The sequence below is a fragment of the Malurus melanocephalus genome, unplaced genomic scaffold, assembly GCF_030028575.1.
Source record: "Malurus melanocephalus ecotype Western Australia unplaced genomic scaffold, MMel_1.1 scaffold_67, whole genome shotgun sequence".
Classification (NCBI taxonomy): Eukaryota; Metazoa; Chordata; class Aves; order Passeriformes; family Maluridae; genus Malurus; species Malurus melanocephalus.
Genome location: NW_026623299.1, coordinates 1,626,440 through 1,650,616, shown reverse-complemented (window position 1 = coordinate 1,650,616; position 24,177 = coordinate 1,626,440). Strand labels below are relative to the sequence as shown.

Below are 24,177 nucleotides of genomic sequence, written 5' to 3'. Positions count from 1 at the left end.
CTCCTTGCAACTCCCCTCAACCAAAGGCTAAYATACAACACCCTCTCATGTCATTCTCATTTCTACATTTGGCATTTGTCCTCTGAAGGGCAAAACCATGGAGAGAAGCAGTGCCTGGCACTTTCCAGATCACCTGGATGATCTCCAGAGTCATGAGCAAAACGTCCTTGGTTCCTACACAGCAATCCTGTGCGTGCTTCTGGTAATGCTCCCCCATTTCTTCAGGGCACAGCATATCTGTGGCAGCAAGAGCTGCAAGCATTGAGAGGAACTTATGCAGAAAACTTTATTTATTTTTAATGAATAATAAAATTAACTTCAGCTCATAATCAAAGCAACCAAATTATGCAGCACTCCAAGAACAACTAAGTTTATTATATAGAAATTGGATCCATGAGCTCATTTCTTGCATCAAGCTGATACTCCAGGCTCCAATCTCAGCCACTGCTATTAACCACRAATCAGCCTGTTACATCACATCTTGTGGTCTGTCCAAGAGGAAAAACAAGCAACTCTCAACAGGAGCTCTGTCCAACTCATGGGGGAAAGTCAAAACCTTCTTTGTATTCAGCACCAAAGCTCTCATCAATGTGGATGCCCAGCTATCATCCCCGCTCAAATCCATGGTCARCACACTAAATGTGGGATTCAGCATTGTGCTGGACCCCAGACAGAGAGCTGAAAGTAAACTCAAGTTCTAAGGAAAGATCCTGACATGTTCATGCTCAAAATACTCACTACACCTTACTGAGAAAGTTTATCAAATGACAAGAATATAAAAATATAAGTACAYCTGTGTAAAGAGTTAACTTTCTTGAATTTTCTACAATTTGCTGGGAATTGGGGACAATAAAAACAAAAATAAATTCTCATTTAATTTGGTTTAAATTAATTGTTGCTACAGCATTCTACACACAAACTTTTTTGCAAAGGACAAACACCAAGGAAAAAACAGCAGAGTCATATTAAAACAGAGGAAAACAGAAATAAATATAAAAAAAAAATTTGTATGTGCATGCTATTAAGCAAGTGTATATCAGATCACAGGGAGGAAAAAAAAAAACCTAAACATCTAAGCTGAACATTAAATAAGTCTTCAGAAATATTTATCTTTTGTTGCTTTAGAATTTCTTGAACTTGGGTCAAAGTATAACATTTCTTCCAATGGATTTGTTCTTGGCAAGCACATTGAACACATTCCAGCTTGTGTGGCTAGACAAATGGCTGAAAGTACAAGCTGCATCTCCAGAGAACAAAACTTAATGGAATTAAAATTTCCACACTGTCACCTGTTTGGAAGCAACAGTGCTGCTGATTATTCCATCATTCTGCATTTAAGACATTTTCTTTCTTATTGAAAAGATGAAATTGTAATTTGCTTCATGTCTAATTCAAAAGGTTAGTAGGGCAGCAAAATTTTTTAACCTCTTTCTACATATATCCTGTTGCTCAACACTRGTATTTGCCAAGAACTGATACCACCAAAGATTAGAGAAGCACTTCTAATTGAAATAAAAGAAGGAAAACTCTTCGAAAACTTTTGAAAAAAAGAATGTTTTTTATCTCTCTTTGTAGGCAGTAATAATTTATCACACAGAGATGTCAAAATATTTACAAGGACATACACAGAGTTCTGTACAAGTGCAATGAAACCTGGTTAGAAACCTACAGTCATGAAGACAGAACTTTAGAGCAAAGGGCCTGAAAGAAACATAGAGGAAGCATTAAACAAAAGTTSCACTGTCCACAGAGTTCTGATCCCTCCAGCCATAAGAAAACAGTAATAAAATAAGCCGCCACCAAAACCTCTCTGCACATGATTCTCACAATGCTGCTACGAATTTTAAAGCTTTGTGAGAAAATACGACAAATACTCAATGAYGTGGCCATGGCCCCAACAGTGTTTTCAAAGCAGAGCCAGTGAGGCCAAGCATGACCRCATTCTAACCTGCCACTGACTGTAACCACTGCACTGCTGGGAGGGCATCAGTTTTCCAATCCTCTGCAAGACCTACTAAACTACACAAGTTTCCTTTGCAAATGAACGAGCTGTACTCGGTTTATCACAGGGCACAACTTATGAACTATTTTGAGTAGGTGGAAAACAGCCTCCCCTCTTTCAGCATCCCTAGACAGCTGTAGAACAATTTGTACTGGCAAACTCTGAGGAATAGCTCTGTTTCAGCTGTGGCTCTTACAAAGCTAAATGGGGAAAAAAAGAAAGGAGTGACGAGTAGAAAACAGCCGGCACAGGCAGCATAAGGAAAATGAATTAGGAACAGGAGTTTGTGGTTTCTCTTCAGACTACTGCTAGGCAGGGAGAGGCAGGATGACACACAATCCCACCACCACGATAAAAAATAATGTGAAAATGTCCTAGCAAGCAGCACAAGTTTCTGATTTGATGTTCTGCACAACACAGTACTAAAGGATGCATGCAGAACCCCCTAAGCTCTCCTCATTGTTTCTATCCCATCATTAACGAACAYGTTCCTCCTTTTAGCCCTTCTCACTACCAGGTTTTCAGGTTCTCTAGACAGTGATAATCTACTACTTGAAAAAGCTATTTCATCTGCTGGTTCTGGTCCGCAGTGCAGTAATGGTTTGGGTAATGAACTTTCTTTAATGCCTCAGTGCTTTTTATAAATAATCCTAATTGCTAGAAAGGCCTCCTTTCCCAAGCATGCTTTGYTGAAGCTATTAGCAATACTTCCATTCAAGTTTGGTAGCAAAAGTAGCTTCATTTTCACTGCTGAAACCTTTATTCCCCCTGCAATGCAGTCTCAAAGTAAATGTACGTTAACATCTTGGAAAATTTAATTATTTACAATATTGAATGCTTGAGTAGTCATGAGTTTCCTCTTCCTTCTCCAAGGATCTAGTTAAACTCAAATAAGAAAGTTATCCTTAAGTAAATCAGAAAATAAAGCCTGAGRTCTGTCTTAAAGAGACATAGGATCACACCTTAGGTCTTGAAATCTCTATTTATGTCAGCAAATACCACAGCAGAACAGGAGCACATGTACCAAAAAACCCGATAGGTTTTGAGGACGTGACATTCACACCAAAAGCATTTCAGCTTAGAGGCGTGGGTGTCAGTACTGGGAGGACACTGCTGCAGCTTGTATCTAGTCTGGTTTTAAAGACTAAATACCAACAGTTCGAGGACATCACTTGCATTCCTGGAATATTTTCATTAAAGAGCAACTCAGCCCGTGCTCTCTAAGAGCACTCCTCTGTCAAGGTGTTATTAGCAGGGTTATCAATCCACTTCTAAAAGCATCTCTCAGGCAAACCTATGTTTGAGAACACGTTAAACCTCTCTGAGCTACCAAACTCATTCATATCATAGATACCCATCGAGGAAGTCAACTCATAAATAAATCTGTAATTTATGAGTAAACTCATCAATCAGTTGCCTGGAGTTGTTCCCTCAAGTAACATAGCATAGTTTGCAATGTTAATGGCCAAAGAGGTATACAAAATCCTTATCCCTTCCTTTATGTGCGTTTTTATTATATATCAGCACACAATTACAGATTTACTACCTGAACCACTTGAACTACTACAAGAACACACTTGAAAACAGTTCAGCTCATGCCKGAAAGAGCTGCAACTTTATCAAAAAGGGTTTCTTGAGTTTCTGCAGCTCCATAACCCATTAAGGCTGCCCACACCAGCTATGCTCCATTTTACAGCCCCCTAACCWCTGCAACAAAATGCAAATACTGCAAACATGAACACCAGTTCAGTTTTCTGCATTTTTCRTTTTTCCACCTTTTCTGATTCATTATCTTCCCTTACGATAGAAGCAGAGGCTTTCTCAGCCAGATACTAACTCACAGAAAGCTTGTAGAAATTTCACCACCAGTTTGACTAAAATTCCGAAAGGAATTGGAAGCATGAAGGACAACACTGAATGGCTGAAAGAACCTTGTTTCTTTGGAATTTAGAATTGAAGAGGCAGAAATTCTAGGTGTAACAGATTACAGATAATTGTCACCAACAGGAAAAAACCTGCTCAGCTCTTTCTTTTAAGTATGAACAGAACTTGCAAATGTCATCAGCATTTCACTGATGCAGTAATAGATGAAATTTCAGAATAGCACATAGGAGAAGAAAGTTGTAGAGAAAACAATAGGTAAACTTGAAAATCTGAGGAGTGGGGAAATCACTGTAAGAAACACAAAGCATTAAGCTGATAAAGAAACTGAAAGATGAGGAAAGGGAAAGAAAAAAACTGCCCTCAAATGAGGCAAGAAAACATCTAAATGCAAGTCTAAGACAGAGTAAAGTAGCTAAGTAAAGAAAATTAATGTTACACAGATATAAAGCTACTGAAAATGTACTGATAGACAAGGGCTACACAAACTGAATGWCTGAATACACTGGGTCAGGCAGGAGCAAGAAAACACAGAACACTGAAGAATACTAAATCAACATTATGAGTGATCTGCCAACAGACACAAAGGCGACTACAAGTGCAACTGGCAAAGCATAACTAATAAGTTTCCACACACAATTGGGAATTAAACTATTGATAGAGGAAACAAAAGTTATTGCTATTTCCTGATATATTTCAGCTACTAAAACTTTCATCTTGAGTGAGAAATAGGCGGAGCTTTTAGCTTATGAGACAGTCACAAACAGCAAATAGAGCATCCTGTTTCAACACCTTCCTTAAATAAAGGATTTAAGATAATGAGAACGTTGCTCAGAACTACTATTTCTCAATATTACCATTAGCCTTATTAATACATCAACTTCACCAAAAAAGTAACTTCCCATAGAATCAGCTCTCTATGCAATTTGTCTTCAAAACACTTGCACTGTGGTGTGAACGATAACGATCTGGCCCTTAGTAAATAGCGTTTGTTCCACTACATCTACATACATTCACAAGTATAATAATTTCTACAGCTTTCAGTAGTCACCAGGGACAGAAGGGAACATYATCTTTGCACAAGACATTATGGGTCTATGTTAAGGTTGCTTCATAGGCAGTAAGAGGATGCTGGAGACAGACRGTAACAGGAAACAAAACCACAGACACTGCAAGAACATATTCAGGATCTGCATGCAGGATGATGAAAATATTTGGTATAAAAGACGCATTAACCATTTACAGCTCAAGATCTCCCTAGAAGTCCAAGAGGTAGGGTACAATTAATTACTGAAATAAACKAGTAAATGTCTTTCTGTGTGATCAGTGACAATTCAGAGTAATACTTTCCAATGTTCCAAACCAGCCACCCTCTTTAACACATTTTGCACACAGAGTCACACAGGCAGAGATACTCAGAAACGTCTACCCACAGCCAACCACAGCTGACAGAAGAGACAGAACTAACCATCCTTTAGAGACTTTGGCAATTTCCATTACTTCTTCCACATTTATTTTGAGAATAAATCCCCCCATAGTCTGAAAATGCATAATTAATTACGTTTATTGACACTGATGCTGGAACATTGGTCAAGTGTTAACACTGCACAAGGGTGCCATGAGGCTTTTTTTGATACTATGAAATCTGAAGATGTCCAAAAGAGATGTTTTTAAACCCATCCTTGTGCAGTTTTTCACAGGGCTCAGCTGGCGGCTCAGCGCCTATAACTCACACACCACCACCTTCCAGCCCATGTATCCCTCCACAGTTTGTGAGCKTTCCCTTGATCAGGCTTTCAAATCCTGCTCTGCTAACAGCAGAATATGCTTCCTGAAGGTTGGTAAACACAATTCATCACCAGCAGCCATGCTTCAGATCTTGTACCAGGAATCATCCCTGYTTTAACAGGTGGCTGCGTAGTGAGTGTCAAGCAAAGAAACACTCCCTTGCATAACATCCTTTTTTGCATTTTTATATAAGCACAAACCAAGAAGCATACACTGCCAGAGAACAGAATAATTCTGCTGCATATCAGATTTTTCAAATTTCTTTATCAAGTATGATTTAAAAATCTCATCTTTTTCCTCTTCCCCTTTGCCTACATGCCATCTGAACTTCAAATTCCAAATCCAACAGGAAAATAACCCACCTAATACTTTGTACTTAGCATAGTTTTATAGAAGCAGTAATTTTCATTATTTAGTTTTTAAGTATTATTATGCACTACAGGCAAAACTTAATTAGAAAAAGATCCCATTCTTCACTSAAGGCCAGTCATTTCCGAGGCAACTCTCAACAGTCATTTTCATCACTTGASAGTAATAAACTGGGGGCAATTATAACATTAAAGTGGGGCAAAAAGGTAAATAAYTATATTTTTGGCAAACATACCCAACATATATTGCATATGTGTATACAGAGATAAAAGAAAAAAACATACAGGACTTTTTGCAAAATCTGCTTGACAAAAATACAGAAGAAAATCATCTTTCAGACTGCATGATAATGAAAAAARCCTCGCAGATTGGCATTTTTCCCTGTTAAAGTCAACATTTCAATCTTTTTAGCAGATAGGGAGAAGGAAGGAGTTTGAAGGACAAAGCAGGAACCACAAATAACCCAGATCTAACATTAGCAGTGGGTGAAAGATAAATGCCTAGGAAGTTTTATGAGCAAAACTGAAGTGACACTGCAAACACTGCAAGCAAACAAACATCAGGAAGATTAAAAATGCAAGCAAGCAAGACTTAGAGAAACGTCAGCAAAACCACTAGCAAAAACCCTCCTCACACTACAGCCTGCTCCAAGGAAGTAATTTTCAAAGAACAAGAGCAGAAAGATTTTTCCCTTTCAAAAAAGGAAAGGCACCAAGACATCCCACAATTTTTATTCAAGAACCTTGAAAGGATTCGTTTTTAAACTTAGTGTTGTGTAACTACAAAAAAATAGTCATCCACTGAATTCAATTTATGTTAAATAAAAATRGATTCACTAACATTTTCTATTCTTCCTCCTTCACTAAAGTGTTTTTTAAATTGCAATACGACAAGGAAGTTTCAGAAGCTCAGGTTTGGAAAGRGTATTAAATTAAGTACCTGTTGTGCAATTTTTGAAGAAAAGAAAATAAATGGGACCAGCTAAAACAGAGTAAAACAAAACCAAAACCAAAAAAGAATGAATTGAGGCAAKAAAGGAAAGTAGCAACTGTGAGTTTTCAACAAAACACATTCTCTTATGAATCATTTACAACAAAAACAATAAAACAAAAAGAAAAATAAAACGTGTATGACATTTTGTGAATAGAAATGTGAATAAAACGTCTTATGACTGGTTACAAATTCCAGTGACACAGACAATACATTCATCTCCACTTGACCTAAGCTTCCAGGTAAAGCAGGAGGGAGAAACTAGCTCGTCCAGCAGTATTGTAAAAGGCTAAATAGTTCAGAGGCTTTGACTCAATATAAAAAATGAAATGACAAGGACACAGCACAGCTCAAGTAACACATGTATGCAAAATAACAGAAACATATAAACGCAATTCCTGTGAATCACAAAAGCCCCACAACCCTGACCATATTCTTCACAAGTCAAGTTGCAGCCCTTATGTGTATTTTTCTCTCTTGAAAGTCAAATTCTAGGTACCTAAACGCAACAAATTGGGCAATGCAGTATAGGCCACAGAACAACAAAAGAAATTAATAAAAGGGAGAAAGGRAGAAAGGGAAAAAGAAAGGGAGAAGGAGAGAAAGGGAGAAAGGGAGAAAGATTATCACACCTACCTCCTGGCCAAGTGTTGGATTTCACTGGAATACAGAGTGAACACCTCATACCACGCACAAAGGATTTTGAAGTCAGACCTACCTGTCCAGACCTGTCTTTGCACAACAGTAAATCCTACAGAGGGATTAGGAGACCTTGTTCTCTCTGGTACCAAGGAGAAAGATCTGTCTTGTGCCCAGCAACCAAGCCATGCAAAAAGAGCTGGTAAGAATGAGTGGATGGGCTGGAACCACAAAGAACCAGACCTCAGGAAGTATTGCTAACAACACTGAGAGTCTCGTTTCCTTTATTTCTCGTAGTCATYGCAGCAAAGCRGAGGTTTCAGAAGAGATCTGAGAATGGTGRAGCTTTGCTGAGATTAAAGGGAGGTTTCTCAACCGTGTCAGGGAGGAAGAAGGCAGAAAGCAAAAAGATGCTTCTCACAGAATCTCTGTCTKCAGGAAAACCTACCGTGGGCAGACKTGGCCCTGAGGGAGKCAGGAGGCAAAGCTCCTGGAGGAGGAGGATGGGGAGAGGAATGTAAAGATGAGGTGATGATGTTTCAGTGGGAGAATGGGAGCAGAGCAAAGGATGGCCAAGGGAGCCCGGTCAGACCAGTGTGTACAGGAAAATCCAGAACTGCAGAGAGCWCTCAGCACGGCAAGGACAGAGAAAAACCCTTTTACACTAAATTGAGATTAGAATGCGGGAAGGTGTGTTTGCCTGTTAAAACATTTATGCTACATGACAGGATGAAAATGGCCATACCTCACAGAAAGTACGTCCAAACTCTGCAAGACTCAAACTTAGGGGTATTTTGCCTTTTTTTAATATTCTCACATTCAGATTTGGAAAGAAGCTGATGCTATGGCTAGGAAAGACTGGGAACAGAGATGAAAATTACTTCAAGAACATGAAGTTTGATTTATTAGCTTAATGGAGGCTTACTGCGCAATATAGGAATTACATGCAAGAGTATGTCATTGCAAAAACAGTACTAATTTACACTTTTTTTCTTCAGTAAAAAAGCTCAGTTTACACATTTAATCACTACGGCTATTAAAGAGTGAGAAAAAATTCTGAATCTCTGCCAATACCAACATTTTCCTTTACTACAGAAAWGTGCCTTAAATGGAAGTAACACACAAAGAAAAATAAGGGGGTTTTTGTCAGTCATGCCAGATGACTGTCAATAAAAAAATGCTCAGAATTTGTTAACAGTTTCTAAAATATTTTTCCTTCTAAATTTCAAAGAATAGATGTCCCAGAGGTGAATCTACAGAAGTGTTGCTTTTATTTTAGAAAGGCTTCTTTTTGCATTTATCATTAAGACTTTTAAAGCACAAAAGGTCCTCTTTCTGAATTTTAATGTATCCAACAAGTTRAAGAATCCTAGAGATATCCTTCAAGTTATGCAAAGTACTGTCCTTGAAAGTTTTTGTTGTTTCTACCCTTGAACCCACAACATCAGGATTTCTTTTAATTAACCGAGAACTGTAAGGCAAGCTTTAAAAAAAAGGAAAAAAAAAAAGAAGTCACTTTAATTATGGCAACTGTCAACAGCACAGCAAGAATTTWAAAGAAATCTCAATAAATATGCAAAGAGGCATCTAAGAGATTTATGAACACGCCCAAATACCCAACTCCCACAGCACTTAATGAGACACTCCTGAGTACTCCTGTAGGTGTCTGAACACCTTCTACAARGCAGGCTCGGGGTATGGCTGAGCATAATTCACACCTGTAGTCCCCATCAACGTCAGTGTGGTGTGGTGGGCTTTTGGCACCTCCAGAAAAGCCCACACATTTAAGTCACTTCTGATTATCTCCATCTGTGCGCATTTATTCTGGTACAAAATTATCTCATCTCTGTTTATRGTTTAAACCTCAAGCTCAGACCTTGGGTTCACACATGCAGACAGGAATACTAACAGCAATTTATAAAAGAGTAGGAGTGAGGTTGGAATTTTTCAGCACCAGCTTAGTTCTTTTTTTTCCAACCCCCCCCGCATCCTTCTTAATGTGTTAAAGAGGGAGGGAAATTAAAAAAAAAAAATCTTTTTGATTTGGAATATTATACTTGCTACATTTGGAAAGTCAGTATAAATCACAACTGTAACAAGCATTCATGAGAATAAGGAAACTTTGAGATTTGAAAACTATTACTGAAAGACATCTTTTCAGCTACTCTCTGTGATTTGCTTAAATGTGGAAAATATTAAGAGATCCACATTTTAAGCTTTATATATTCTCAATTTTCCTCGTAACAAGAAATCATAGTCTACTGCTCTGCTTTTTATAATRTATCAGTTTAGTGCCCGAATTTAAGATATTTTTATAGCAGTGCATTTTATGTTTTTGTTATTAATAGAAATAGCTTCACAACAGATACTACATATTAATAAAATAATATACAGCATATTATATAGAAAAAATAGATTAACATAATGAATGAAGAAGAATCTGAAGAGAAAGGAAATACATATATATATGTGACGAAAGCCACGGGAAGTCATTTTCCAGCACTTAACTTTTGAGAGGGTGGTCAAAATCTGTTTAATTGTGGTATTCAGAAAAAAACTTGAACAGTTCAAGGACTGTCTCTTCCCATAAAAAGTGTATATATTTAGTAAACTCTTTCTTGGCATCATCTTCAGAACATTCACATTAACAGATGGAATAAAAATGTGGCTTACAGGCAGGACAGATTGACCTTCCAGGACAGGACTCATTTAACCCACGGGCAGATGGGACAGCAGAGTTTAGGAACACTGCACATTTCTGTCACCAGTTAGCTCAGGAGAAGTTTGTCTGGGTCAGTCACTCAAACCTGAAGCTCTAGCAGTGTTSTAACTTCCTCAAGTCCTGCGGATTCTTAATAAATTCCTTAAAATACAGATACTACACCCAGGTCCTTTGCACCAAAATGCTGGGCCCCTTACACAGGAATTGACTGCTGTTTCTGGAGTTCCCTTTGCTAAGGATTGTGGCTTTTTTTGAGCACAGCACAAGCTTGGTAAGGAACCTGCAGAGGCTGCAGCAGGCAGGAGCTGCTGCTGGGCTTCCTTTAAACTCATCAGCATTGCACAGCTGATGGCACAGTGACAGTGAAGCCCCCAGGGACCCAGCACAGGCTGCAGGCAAGGCAAGGGGAAAGGGATGAGAAGACAAACCTTGGAAATTCTTTTATCCTTTGCAAACTGAGTCGRTTTAGTGAACAGTGGGAGCAGGTGAATGGGTTATCACTGACAGGGATGTCAAGCAGTGGCACARGCTGCCTGGGGAAGTGGGGGAGCCACCATTCCTCAGGGATGGAAAAGGCACAYGGATATGGCTCTTGGGGACGYGGTTTAGAGGTGAACTTGTCAGTTACAAAAAATATAAATCATCATGGCTTGAAGCACTTTARGAGGGCATAATTTCCATCACTCACAAATTCATCTCAATGATGTTACTGAAAGTGAAAGTGCATTCATTTACAGTAYTGAGAAAATGAAAACTACTATAAAATCACTTCCACTCATGCATTTTTGCTTCTTCTTTTTTTTCTTTTTTTTCGTTAAATGGTGAAAGTAGCAGATAGTTTCATTTAGGAAAATAAAAAATAACATACTAAGTGGTTACACTAACAACATTGAGAAGAACTCACCACTCAATGAACTTCTCTTTTTATAAAACATCCTTAACAATATACTCCTTGGCCGAAGTAAAAGTTTTACAGTAAAATCAGAATTTCTCTCTTTACATTTCTGTTTTCAGCATTGTGCTTTATCTGTCCATCATCCTTAACCCCTACTGCAGTGCCTGGCAATGACCCCTTGTTACAGCCTTGCAAAGTRACCAAGCAACTGTTCAAATTTCCTTTTTTTGAAAAATAAGATTAAAAAAAAAATTTCACAATTTTCTTCAAAAATCATTCATTTGGCTGAACATGGGAATGGTGTTTCTTAACACAAAAAGTGCCCTTGTGTTCCAACACTTGTTAAGTGACAATTTCCATAGAAGCAAGACTACTTTTGACAGTGCAGGATTTCATATCCAGCTTTTAACACRGCAGTTGACCTCCCCTTGCCCCTCCTAAGTATTTAATTGCCTTAGTCTACTGACACACTGAGCCACATAAATCCCACGGAACACACGTTCAATACTTTAAAATTTACTATTAAAATACTAGAAGGCCTTTTATCTGTGTTCTGATTTTAGATTTAGATCATCTTTTCTCCACTGCTGTAAAGTTTTTATTTGGCTTTGTGAGGGATTAATAATTTATTAATTAAATCCATCACACAATTCAAGTAATTCAGAKAAATACTACAAGGTTTGTGATAGTACTCACTGACACAAACAAGCTGGCATGTATCTGGAATACACAAAAAACACATAGAGCAAATGTATCTTTAAATATACATATATTTATAATATATATTTAAAATATATATTTATAATATATATTTATAATATATATTTATAATGTATATTTAAAATATATATTTATATTTACATCTATATTGTCTTAAAGCAGCTCATCTTTTCATGGAGCACAGAGAAGACTGTCCCTGTTTTCTTTATACCCTCCAATCTGACTTTTGTAAAAATTCGTAAGACCTCCCCAAAGTTTCTCCTCTCCAGGCTGGACAATCCCAGCTCTCTCAGCCTCTCCTCCTGTGCCAGATGCTCCAGTTCCTTAACAGGAATAGCTTCTCCAGTCAAAAGTTAAGTAGGTAAGTCAACTCATTTTGACACAGTTGAAAATCACTCAAACCTGAACACTTAAACCAGACACACCACCCAAAGTGGTGCACATTCACATGGGAATTCTAGAAGTGTCCATAAACATTGTGAAGGCAATTTAGTTAATATTCCTCCTAGCATGGCATCATCTTTAAAAACCTAAGCACTATTCTTCACATAGATATGGTTCTTGARACTCAGAATAACATAAAATGACTTAGGGGTTAAGGATGATTTACAGTTTCAACTATCTGTGAAGGTATTTTTTTCAAAAAAATAGGTATTTTAATGCTTCTCTTAAGAACACTTGAAGAATTATACTGTTACTACCCTAAGCCTACTTTTTCCCATCCTGATCTGCTGTAAGTGAAATATTTTCAAGGCCATTCTGATCTGCTGTAAGTGAAACATTTTTAACATAATTGTAAATACAAGAGAAGAGCATCAACATCAGCCTATATGTAACCAAACACAGAGTCAGCACCAACAGCAGCAGTAAGTCAACCAAGTGAGAACACACACCCTGGAGACACAGCCCAAGGTACCAAGCTGGCACACTGTATGGGCTTTTAAAGGCTTACTAAAACTTCAAAGAAAAAATAAGTTTCATGCTTCAAACATCTATTCCAAGCACCTTACTTGATTTATGCACTGTTGGCTTTCACAAACAACCCATACAGATAAAGAATTTTGGAGCCAACACTACAATTCTTAAAACCATTTACTAGAAAAAGCTATTAAAATCTTGCAAACCTTTTTTTTTTTTCCCAAGCAATAAGCATCCCTTCATCAACACAATTTCTAACATGCAAGTAAATGTATTTTGACCACAAACTTTGACTGCTTTTATCCAAGCAAATGATACAAGTCATTTGAAAATGCCTTGAAAGGACTGTATCTCTAGTATGAAAGAAACGATAGCTATAGACATTYCTCTGCTCAGCAGTTTTCCAGATTTACAGCATTTTATCACTGAAATTTTATGCAGGTTGCTATCAAGCCCATTCTGTTACCCAGACAGTCCCAGAATGCACAGTATCATTAACCAAGTGTGTGAAAAGCATCTACTTTCATCCTAAGTGACTGAAGACAAGCTTGGTCAATTCTTACATTTAARTTTAGGTGTAATGTATATTCTGGTGTTGCCTTATTTCAGGTCTCTTTGGATCCAAAGATCTTCCCACTCGTTCTTTCAGTAGCACTTTCCTCCAGGTACTCTCATCCCCAGAAAAGATTCTGTTTTTTCTGAGTTGCCTTATCATGAAGACTTCAAAGTTTTGCTTTAAAATGCCTGTTTCCCAAGTATCCATGTAAATAAGCACKCTTCAGGAATACTCTGAAAGTGAGTAAAACTTGACTAGCACCTCTTAAATCAGAYAGAAGTGTCCCCTAGTGTAATGAATGTGCTTAATCCCATGCATACAAATCAAGTCAAAACCATTCTCACACCCTCCTTTTGATACCTCAAAATCTGGTTGTGTGATTAAAAATAAGATAAATTAATTATCCAAACAACTTGAGTGTCTTGGCAGCATTGTCTCTTCCATGTGACTGCTGCCAGGTAAGTAAAGAGCAGAAAGCTGAAGCTCTKTGTGATTTATACAATATTCAGATCAGCTTCAGATATGATCAAGTAAGTTTACCAAATCTCTAGAGTTTCAGCTTTTTCAGATTTAAAAAAACACAAGTCAATCAAGTTCTACAGATATTTGATTTTTTTTTCTATATTGTGGGAATAAAAAAAAACCCAAAAAAACAACCCCCAAATGATACACAGGAACTGGAAAGGAAAAAGGAGGGAAAAGGAAGATGATGAAGTGGATGTGGACAGTTGTTAAGGCAGTTCTGAAGGGACACAAGAGGCACATAAAGCCTCAGTGAGAGATAATGCTCCATCTACCCCAACAGCTGTTGATAAGAGCAGCTGAATCAGTCTCTTCCCCAAATACAGCCTCAATAACTCTCAACAGCTGCTGTGGAAGGCAACACAGGGAAAAAAGCCCTGCAGTTTKTCTTGATTTGTGTGGGAGAGCTCCTGGGACCTGGCTGCTGTCTTTCCTTGCTAACAGTGCCCACAGAGCTGCACCTTTTCTGCTTTCAGAAGACAGGAGCATGACTGTAACGGGGTTCTAGGATGCAGGGATGTCACATCAGGCACGACATCTCCCCTGTGAATGTGACATCCTCCTACTCCCATCCCTTTCACTTCAGCCCTGTTGCCAGTGAGATGGAGACCTCACCAAGCCATTAGGGGAATTCTCTGTGCCATGAGAATCGAAGAGGTTTCAGTTGGAGGCACCAAACTTGGGGCAGGGTGACCCACAGAAGTTTACACCAAGCTCAGTCCAATACATGTCCTTTCACTGAAAAGGGCAAAGCCTATTAATATTAGCATGCCAAACCAGCAACAAAACCCACACGTTTTAAGCAATATTGTCAATAAAACATGGTATTACTCATACACTTCCCACTTCTACTGCAAATTCTCATTTCTCCACATCAGCTTGGCTTCCTTTCCCATCATAAAAGGCACAGAAAAAGGAAACAAAACAGCTACAGGAACTAAAATCCTCCATATAACATTACAGAATTCAATTTACAATGGTCTTTATTTTMCTGCTTCCTTACACTTTTCACAAAGTTTAATGAAAATTCACAGAGCTGACCTCATAAATAAGACTGGTAGAGCATTAYAGTCTCAATCTGCAGGAACAGGTGACAAAATGCTTACCTTCCAAACAGACACAGAGCAGATGGCAACCCCTCACTGAGTGMAGAATTGAAGAACAAGGCTCTCTCTGCCATACGTTACAAGCACATGAAAGGGACTGCTAACAAGGAGAAAAACATCTGGAAGAGGTTGTTTATATATGGAACACAGTTGTTGAATAAGCAAACGGAAGTGTGAATTTGCATTTGTTATTTTATCTATAGTCTGGCTGCTTCGCGAACAGCTACAAGGCAACGCAAGAAAAATCCAGACTGAAAAGCTCAGAACATTTTTGGGGCAATGTGTACACAATGCTCTCCCTTACCTCTTTTAGAGCATGTGCAAAACTAAATGCAAAACTAGCTTCAATGGAAGATTTTACTTTTGTTTAAATATTAAAGAAAAATAGCGTTTTTTTTTTTAAACTCACGCACACAGAAAATCATCATGTAGCAGAAAGCCACGGGACAAGTAAACAACCCATTGCTTTTTCTGTACAATTTCCAGTCGTTCTTCTAAAGTAAAATAGGAAGAATTTAAGGACCGATCAGTTTTCAGATGAAAATCCTATTCCTAAACAGGATTAGCTGGTAACCTAAAAATATCATTCAGTAATCTCYAAAAGTCATAAGCTCGTGCACCCCACAAGTCCTATACCAATCACTAACTAAAAGAAATTAGGTCAGAATCCAAATCAGATCACACTAGAGTAGCATCCATCTTCTTATTTCAGAGATGGCACATTTTAAATCTTTCACACTATTTCCACATACATTATTAAAAACAGAGGAGATCTGCCTTAGAACAGAGACGAACTAAAAGTGACATCCTAGTTTAACGTGGTGGTTTAAAAAATACACATTAAAAAGTTTATCTTCAGTCACTTAAAACMTACATCTCTAAATGCACCCCATCAAGCAAACAAACAAAAGCTGACAGGCTGCTTTAGTTTCCTTAAAGTGATCTGGGATCAGGTGACAGTATTTCTGTCATTGCAATGGATTATTTTCCCTGTACATTCCAACACCTTATTTTCTATATGTAAAAAACAATAAACAGTACATAATATCTGACAATTTTTGATGTTTATGTAAAGCCACACAATAAAATCCCTTTCTTGACTACAGCCTGGTTTCCTTTTCACAATGACAACMATCTCCTAGATGCAGACTCCAGGATCCATGTAAAGTATTTGAGCATATTACAATAACTTGCATCTGTAAGTCATTAGCTGCACTATTAAAGAAGTGGCCACTTGAGCTCACATTGTTAGGCTCCACATCTTGATTGGCTGTCATTTGGGCAAAACCACAAATATCTAGTGAAAGCATCTCACTGGTACTGAGTTCTCAGAAGAGGCATCACTGACGTACTGACAATTATCACAATTTTTAGTGGCTTTTAACCTTCGCTGACTGCCACTGCTGACAAGGACAGGCAATGAGTAGCTATGACCAGAAAATAAGTTTTAGCCACGACTTTTAGACAGAGGCTCTTTCCATAATGAGAAGCAGCRTGGTACTCAAGTCCTGTGACATCTTCAGCTCTAAAATTCATGCTCTATCTACAAACTTGTCACCAAAGCCAAACCAGCTGGGTAACTAATGGCAGCCAGACACTTTACACCCTTATTTTGACTAATTTTATGGTGACATTTATGAGCTGTAATAAGCTGTATGAATCAATGTCATAAACCTGCACAACACATAACGAACTAGAGGGCAAAGTAAATGGTTCGCCTGCTAATTAAACAATAGTTTAAATTCTTRCCATGCAGAATAAACCTCTTATTAAATATCATTTTTGACTTCTTATATGACAAGTTTCTGTCTACCCCTGGCTGAGTTACAATGATAATCACAAGTCTACAGACCAGGCAATTCCTTTGGGAATGGACATTTATCGACTGCAGTTTGAGAAAATGTAGAAAATGTCATGAGAAAAGCCAAACAAAGTTTTCACTCCWCACACAGAACCACCCAAAAAAAMMCCMAAAACAAACCCATCCACCAAAAAACACCATAACAACCCCAACAACCAAACCTAATTCTTTAAGGTTATTGCCTCATTTTTCTTAGAAGACAAAAGTTCCCCTTCCTCATGAGCCCATCAGAAAGTTAAGTACAGCATAACCTGCCACACAAACAGTGCTCTGTAGACATGGGGTGCAACCAGCAGACATTTCTTTCACAGTATCAGCAGTGCAAACAGCATTGAAAAATCAGGGAGTTTGTTAGACTTTGTTCTGGTTTTCTCTCCCTTGGATCAGTTTACTTGCAGTGGACCATMTCTGCTAATTTTAGCTGCAGTTCCCAGTCGCTTCCAACCAAGAGAAATCCAAACACTTTCCCAGGAACCCACACTCCCAGGCATGTAACATCACATTGCTTAACTCTGACAAACCAAGTTTGCATATTCTTGCTACAGGCAAAGTAGAGAAATCTGAGTTCTCCTCATACCACMATCTAGCAGTGATGCATAAAAAACAATCAAACCCTGCAGTGAAGAAACCTTCATTTCATGCTCTCTTGTGATAGGATATTACAGCTAGGAGAGGATAAAACAAAAGTAAAACCAGCCAACACAAACTCAGTTTGAGTGCGAGGCCCAGCCAAGAGCTGTGTGACCCAACTCACACAGCCTGTCATGGAAAACAGGCGTGAAAGGCCTTCTTTCTGCCAAAGTGGGCTGACAAAAAGCTTTGCCAGGACAGTTAMATTTTCTTGCTGCTACAGCTGTCAGAGAGCACTCCTGCTTGGCTTGTCACTTCCCTGAAGTACGAGAAGTTCCAGAAAAGAAAGTAAACTTATCACTTTTCCTCTTCTCTCCCCATCTCCCCTGGAGCTACAAATTAATTAAAAAAGCTTAAGCAACTATAAAAGGCATCAACAAGAGGCAGGAAGGAGCACAATTAAATCACCCCAGTMATGTAAAACCCAAACTGCAGGCAGACAATTGAACACAGTATCCCTGGGTTGATTGCAAAATGAAGAAGGTTGAAAGAGCATTGTGTTACAATCTAAATCTTAAGAGCAAGCTTCTTTACACTCGTTTAAAAATAGTAATTTTCTAACGCAGGAAAGAAAGTAGTTCAAAGCCCAGCTGCAACGTGACTGACAGTAACCACCTAACCTTTGTTCTCTGCTAAAAGCTTGATGGACTTCCTTAATGTTTATAATGTTACAATGCATTAGGCCTCTATGAATTGCTTACCTCCTCATTCTGATATGGGTACCAAGGCTGAKGTTTCTTCTCAAGGAAGGAAGAAACTTCTAAAACATCTTGTCAGCTCTACCCAAAAGAACTACAGAGCTCTTCAGTTCCAACAGTACTGATCCCATGACCCTAGAGCCACTACTTATGGATTTCTCCTTGAAGAAAGTACTGCCATGACACAGCACCTGAATGGGGCAGCTTTAGAACAACTCTAACATTTCTCAGTAGCTACAACCCTGTTTGTTAYGAATCAAAACCATTTTACTTATCCTAATGTCAGAATTATCTTCTGACACAAAATCCACAGAACTTGCTACAACAACTATAAGGAATTAATTGACCTTACCAACTTAATGCCTTCCTTATAAAAAATTTGAACAAAATAGCATTGCTTGTGCAAAGTCCAGACAGCCCTCAGTAGGAGGTCAAACGAATCAGCTTATAAAGACCAGCTTATCAAGTATGTGCCAATATACTGTGGACACCTTATCCTGAAAATGTTTTAATGGCTGCACGCCAGTCCTACTTCAAAGAAAGCTRCCATGCAAGTCATAACTAAGTCCTCCTTCTAATCACAAACATGCAAATTCCTAACTCGTGGAAATGTGTATTCAGAATTTAAGGGGCAAGGCGGGCAGACAAAAAGAAAAAAAAAACCAACAAACCCATACATGACTTATTTTCTGCCAAGGGCAAAAACACCAGGCATTCTCAAAAGGGCTGAGATGACTCGGAACATTTAGAGGAGGATGTGCTGGGCATATTCAGCAAAAATCYACTAAGAACTCAGAAGTCAGAGAGCTTCCACAACAATGATAATAGCTGCGTTGAAAAACAATTATCAGAGCAACTATGGAGGGAAAACTGCATATACATAAACAAATAGGACCGGACAGAAGAAAATAGTTGGCAGAATATCAGTATCTTCAGATTCAAATTGGGAAATACATTTTCCTCATTTTCCTCATTCCTTAATTTTCCTCATTTCTCTCAAGCTGTTAGTAACCTGTAATGTATTTTGCATCTTTGCAGTATTGCTCTTAAATTAATTACGATTTATCAAATGCCTTAAGTACATATTCTAATATCACATAACTCATTCCAAAGCAAAGTTAGTGGGTAGTGAATATTAGTGGGTAATTTTGCTATCACTGTAACTAAGATCCAGGAGAAAGAAAATAAAACAAAACCAAGAAGAAAGGCTTTTCTGTAACTATAAGAAACAATAGTGAGGTTTTGTCTCCATACTTCTTTGAAGGTCATCGTAACAGGCTATAACAAAGGCATTGTTATCACCTAGGTTAAAATCTGATGACTTGTAAATAAAGATCACAACTGCTTAAATCTGAGCTGAAGTACTTAAGCAGGGAAAAAGTATACATCCACCATCTGGTGCACAGTAATTACAGAAATTAAAACCACATTTCTGCGGCCTGCCTTTAACAATTTTTACTGATACTGTAATACTTGATCTTCTTAGGGAGCATAATCTAAACTCATGCTGTTAAATGATCATAAGACTATCCAGTGCATGGCATAAGCAGTTCATTAAGCTGGAATCTTTAAAAACACTTGCTCCCCAGCACTAACGGAAACAGTTTCCGTAGGTTCACATCACGCAGTTCCATTTAATCCACAGTCAAGGCAAGTTAATTTCACACCTGCTGAGCGATATCGTGATGGATGGCACCACAGCAGGTCATTAATTTTGTTTCCTTTTGATTAATTTCACACCACACACTGGACACAGTCTTTGGAGCTACGATGTCTAAGTGCAGGGCTTAGTGCCTGCAAAGGGCTAAATCAGGTTTTGACTTCTTGCCAAAAGGCAAAGAACCCAGATGAGATGCAAGTGAAAGGGAGCTTCACTAGGCTTGGCACTGAGCTCTGTCACAGCTACAGGTGTGGCAGGGCACTCTCACCCAGCAGTACATTTTAAGAGTGTTGCTCTCGAGTATAGCCATTGAAGCAGAAATTCTGGTTATAACCTATTTACAATAAAGTCAGGTTAGCTTCATTGGCCACAGAAACCCTTCCAATATTTACTTACGGGTGATATACCCAACAAGGTATAAAGATTTACTGAGACTACTATATTTCCTGATTTTAAAAAAAAAAAGTAAATAAAAAAATCAAGATTTCACAGGATGAAAGAAGTAGAAGGAAAAGTAAACATTCATAGATGACAACAGCAGCCACTGTTGGCACCAGAGCAGAAGGGGAAGCTGTGGGTCATTTTGTCCCTCTGTAGTCAGTGAAGACATCTGGGGTCCTCAGAGGCCTCTGGACCCACAGGAGAGTGTCCAGGCACAGCAGAGGGCTGGGCTGAGCCAACAGCTCCCAGCTGAGGAACAGCCTAATCTCACTGCACTTATCCCACTGCTCCAATTCACTCAGTCTCACACCCCGCTTTGTGCTACATGTGCCAAATCAACAGATCCCTCGATGAGCTGATTCAGATCATGGAAACAAAAGAAGCCTTTTTCTTACATCAGCTTTCTGCTTGTTTCACAGACCAAGCTGTCTAACAGATGGCTCAGGTGCGTATCAGAGCTTGTGAAAATGAAAAGGAGAAATTGTGTCCTTTGGTAGCAAAGAGATGTTTAGCTTAGCCCTTCTCCCCCTTTAAGGAAGTAATTCAAAGCAGCAGCCCCAAAAGCTCATCCTGTCTATTGACTATGGAAGAAATTCCTAAACTCAAATCAGGATGTGTTTTCATGTCATTTTTCCCCCTTTCTCTGTGCACCCCAATATTCTACAGCACAAGCAGTATTGGAAAACCATTACTGCTTGTAAGTCATTCAAAGATTTCTCTCTTTGTTCTTACTTCAAAATAGTGCTTTACAACACAATATGAGCAAATTTTTAGTCTCTTTCTGATCATGAAGAATAATTTAGAAAACATAGAAGTGCTCATGCGTACCAGCAGCCATTTTTAGTAAGGGAAACAATTGCAGTGAAGTCAAAATAGGGGAGAGAGTGACAGRGAAAATGGTTCAGTGATTTGACAAATGGAAATGACATGGGACACGTGATTCAACATGCATGGCTTAAATCTCTCACTGTGACAGGCTTAAGTGAGGAAGACAAGAGCTATTCTGGACCCATCTGTGGCAGCAGACTTCTACTTCTCCAACCAGAAGTCATTGCCCTCACACATCTGCCCATGGAATTAACCTCAGTGTCCCCTAGACACCACTGCAAAGTAAGTAGGGCAATAATTAATTTGCTATTTCAGCAACAGATCTGGTCTTGCTATTTTGATTAGCACAGTTCAGGCTGCATAGACTGGCCCTTCCATCAAGATTGCAGGAATCTCTCCTACAATCGTCCTGTTGTCTTCTTCTGGTTCAGTGCACTGACTGACACCATGATTTACTGTCAAGCATTTGATCAAAGGCTCCGCATGAAGCTTGAARAGATGCTCATCTGATGTGTTATAATGGTTACCTGTTTATTTGCCAGCATGTAATTTTCAGCATGAACTGAAAGATTYTACTGTCAACTCCTATAAAGAATCTAAACCCAGGATGAACAAGAAGCTGGATTAATAGGACTTAGCTGCTGAATGGAAATTCAAAGTAAATTATCTCAATCACCAGAAGCTGCAAGCTGGACTTTGTGGATGCAACTCCCATTGCTGGCAACCAATTTATGACAATTCTGACAGTCAGGAGCACCAAAGGAAGAGCTACAGCCTCAACATGATTTGCAGCAGCGTGTTGTTCTTGCTCATCATCATCACATGGTTCCCGCTATGAATGAGAAGGTGAACATTTTGTTCCTTTCCCCAAATACCCGAAACACAGTACAAAAAAAGAGTTTGTGAGAGACCTAGATATTTGATCTTTACATTTTTGGGTGTCTAGAGAACACTAGGTATAACTTCCCTGTGTATGTCTCAGTTTTAAGGGGCTGCTGAAGAAACCACTCAATTTCTACTCAAGATCTCTCTGTAGCTGAAAAAAAAACCCAAACAACAAAACCTTCCCCAGCCTGCTCCAAAAGAAACCCCACAACCCAAACCAAAACTTCCAAAACCTCCCCAAAACTGAACATGAATCAAAAATCCCCAACTAAGCCACACAGGTCACACCCTTCAAACAATCAGCTTCTTATCCTCCCCTGAAAATGGTGGTATTTTCAAAAAAGAGAAACTTAATCTGCCTCTATATCATTTGAAATTAGGAAACAAAAGAAGCCCAACTCTTAAGCCAGCTCTTAAATTGTTTTTTTTCCATCTCACACAAACAATAAATAATTAAGAAGAATATTCCCATAAGTGCATAGATTAATGCTTACCAAATCTCCTTAATTATTACAGCAATTTGTGAACTAAAACCTAAGTGCAATAAAGAATGAATCTGAAACTGCTGCATGTTTGCATGTATTCATTATGCACATCACCATATGTCAGACGGAATCTCTGAAGGTGAATCTCAAACAAGTGATTACCACTGAAGCAACATGATGGAGAATAAAGTAGACAAGTGATATATTTAGCTTCATCCTCTCTTTGTCCCTAGAGGAAAGCATTCCCCCTAGTGTGGGAAGGGGAAGGGGGGGGGGGGGAAGCCTAGAAAATTAAAAATGTTTTTCCCCAACACTAATGACCCACTTTAAACAGTCTTATGTAACTCAAAAATGAGATTATATTTGTGTTGTCATGGAGTTACTCTTGTATTTTTCAATCTGAATCATATCAAAAGGTTATTTACCTCACCTGCCCACCACAGTTTTCTGAACTTTCTCCGTTTAAGAAATCTGGTCCCTCTTCAGCTTTTCAAATCAATTAAACTTAAAAAAAGGGCAAGCCTGGTGAAGTAATTCTGCACTTGTCTGAACTGTACAAGGTTTATACAATCYAAAGCTATGTAATTATGTTAAATACCTTCTACCTTCTTCTTAAATTTTCACCAGTCCTGGAATTCCCCCACGTGTTCTCCTCAGCAAGTTCTCAAGCGTGCACACTGAGCTTTTCCCCCTGCAGTGCTGGGAACACAAGTCAGTTCTTAGAACACATGGTTTAAAGTGAAGTGCTGTCATTAAATGAAATGGTTTTCCAAAAACAAGCTGAAACAGGTCCACTYTGGTAAGTGTTCTCTAAAAAGGTCACATAAGACTTAGCATTTACAAATCTCTTTGCCACTCATAGTTCGATGGATGGAAGAGGAAAAAAGAGTTCCTTCTAGCACAAAATCTTGCTGTGTATACCAACTAAAAGCTCCTTCACACACTAGATGGACATTAATATAAATTGAAAACACCACATATATACAACAAAATAAGGATATATTTGTCAAACATTGTCGGAATAACAGGGATAAGACCTACAAGGCAGTTAAGTCAGATTTCCAAGGTCCACTCAAAAACATTAGGTTAGTGTTTAGGTTAGCTCTCCTGTGTTTCAACAATACAAACACACTAGAAACAGTATAAACATCAAGGCTTCCTTCCTTCTTCCCCAAACAAAATCTCTAAAACATACCTACTAAACAGCCTCCTAAACACAAATGATTTCCAGAACCAGAAAGGAAATTCAACAAGCAATATTGTCTGTCTCTAGAATGGTGACAGCAATATCTGTGCATTTTGATCTAGAGAGGTTCTTCCTTACAGTCACATTCACATTAGTTAGGTAAATGTACAAGACATAAAATAAACCCACAGACAAGAATACTAATCTGTATATAGGTACCAAAAYCCCTCTACTTTCAGACAACCTATTTGAAAATTATTACAATCCRGCAGTTAATGTAAATGCACAAAGCTGCCAAAAAGATCACTTACAGCTCTGAGCCGAATGTAAATGATCTTGAAACAGTACTGYAGTACCAGCAGAGAAGAAAACAGAGACCACTTTACTGACACTAT

The 24,177-nt window shown here is 38.5% G+C and overlaps 1 protein-coding gene across 1 annotated transcript in view; it reads right to left on the bottom strand.

The window, feature by feature from the left end:
- Positions 1-23,299, bottom strand: part of MGAT5 (alpha-1,6-mannosylglycoprotein 6-beta-N-acetylglucosaminyltransferase) — a 101,318-nt gene extending 78,019 nt beyond the window's left edge. The window contains exon 1 of the mRNA XM_057366538.1: positions 23,195-23,299. The gene's annotated coding sequence lies outside the window, so the exon portion shown is untranslated. The remainder of the gene's footprint in view (positions 1-23,194) is intronic.
- Between the last annotated feature and the right edge of the window lie 878 nt (positions 23,300-24,177).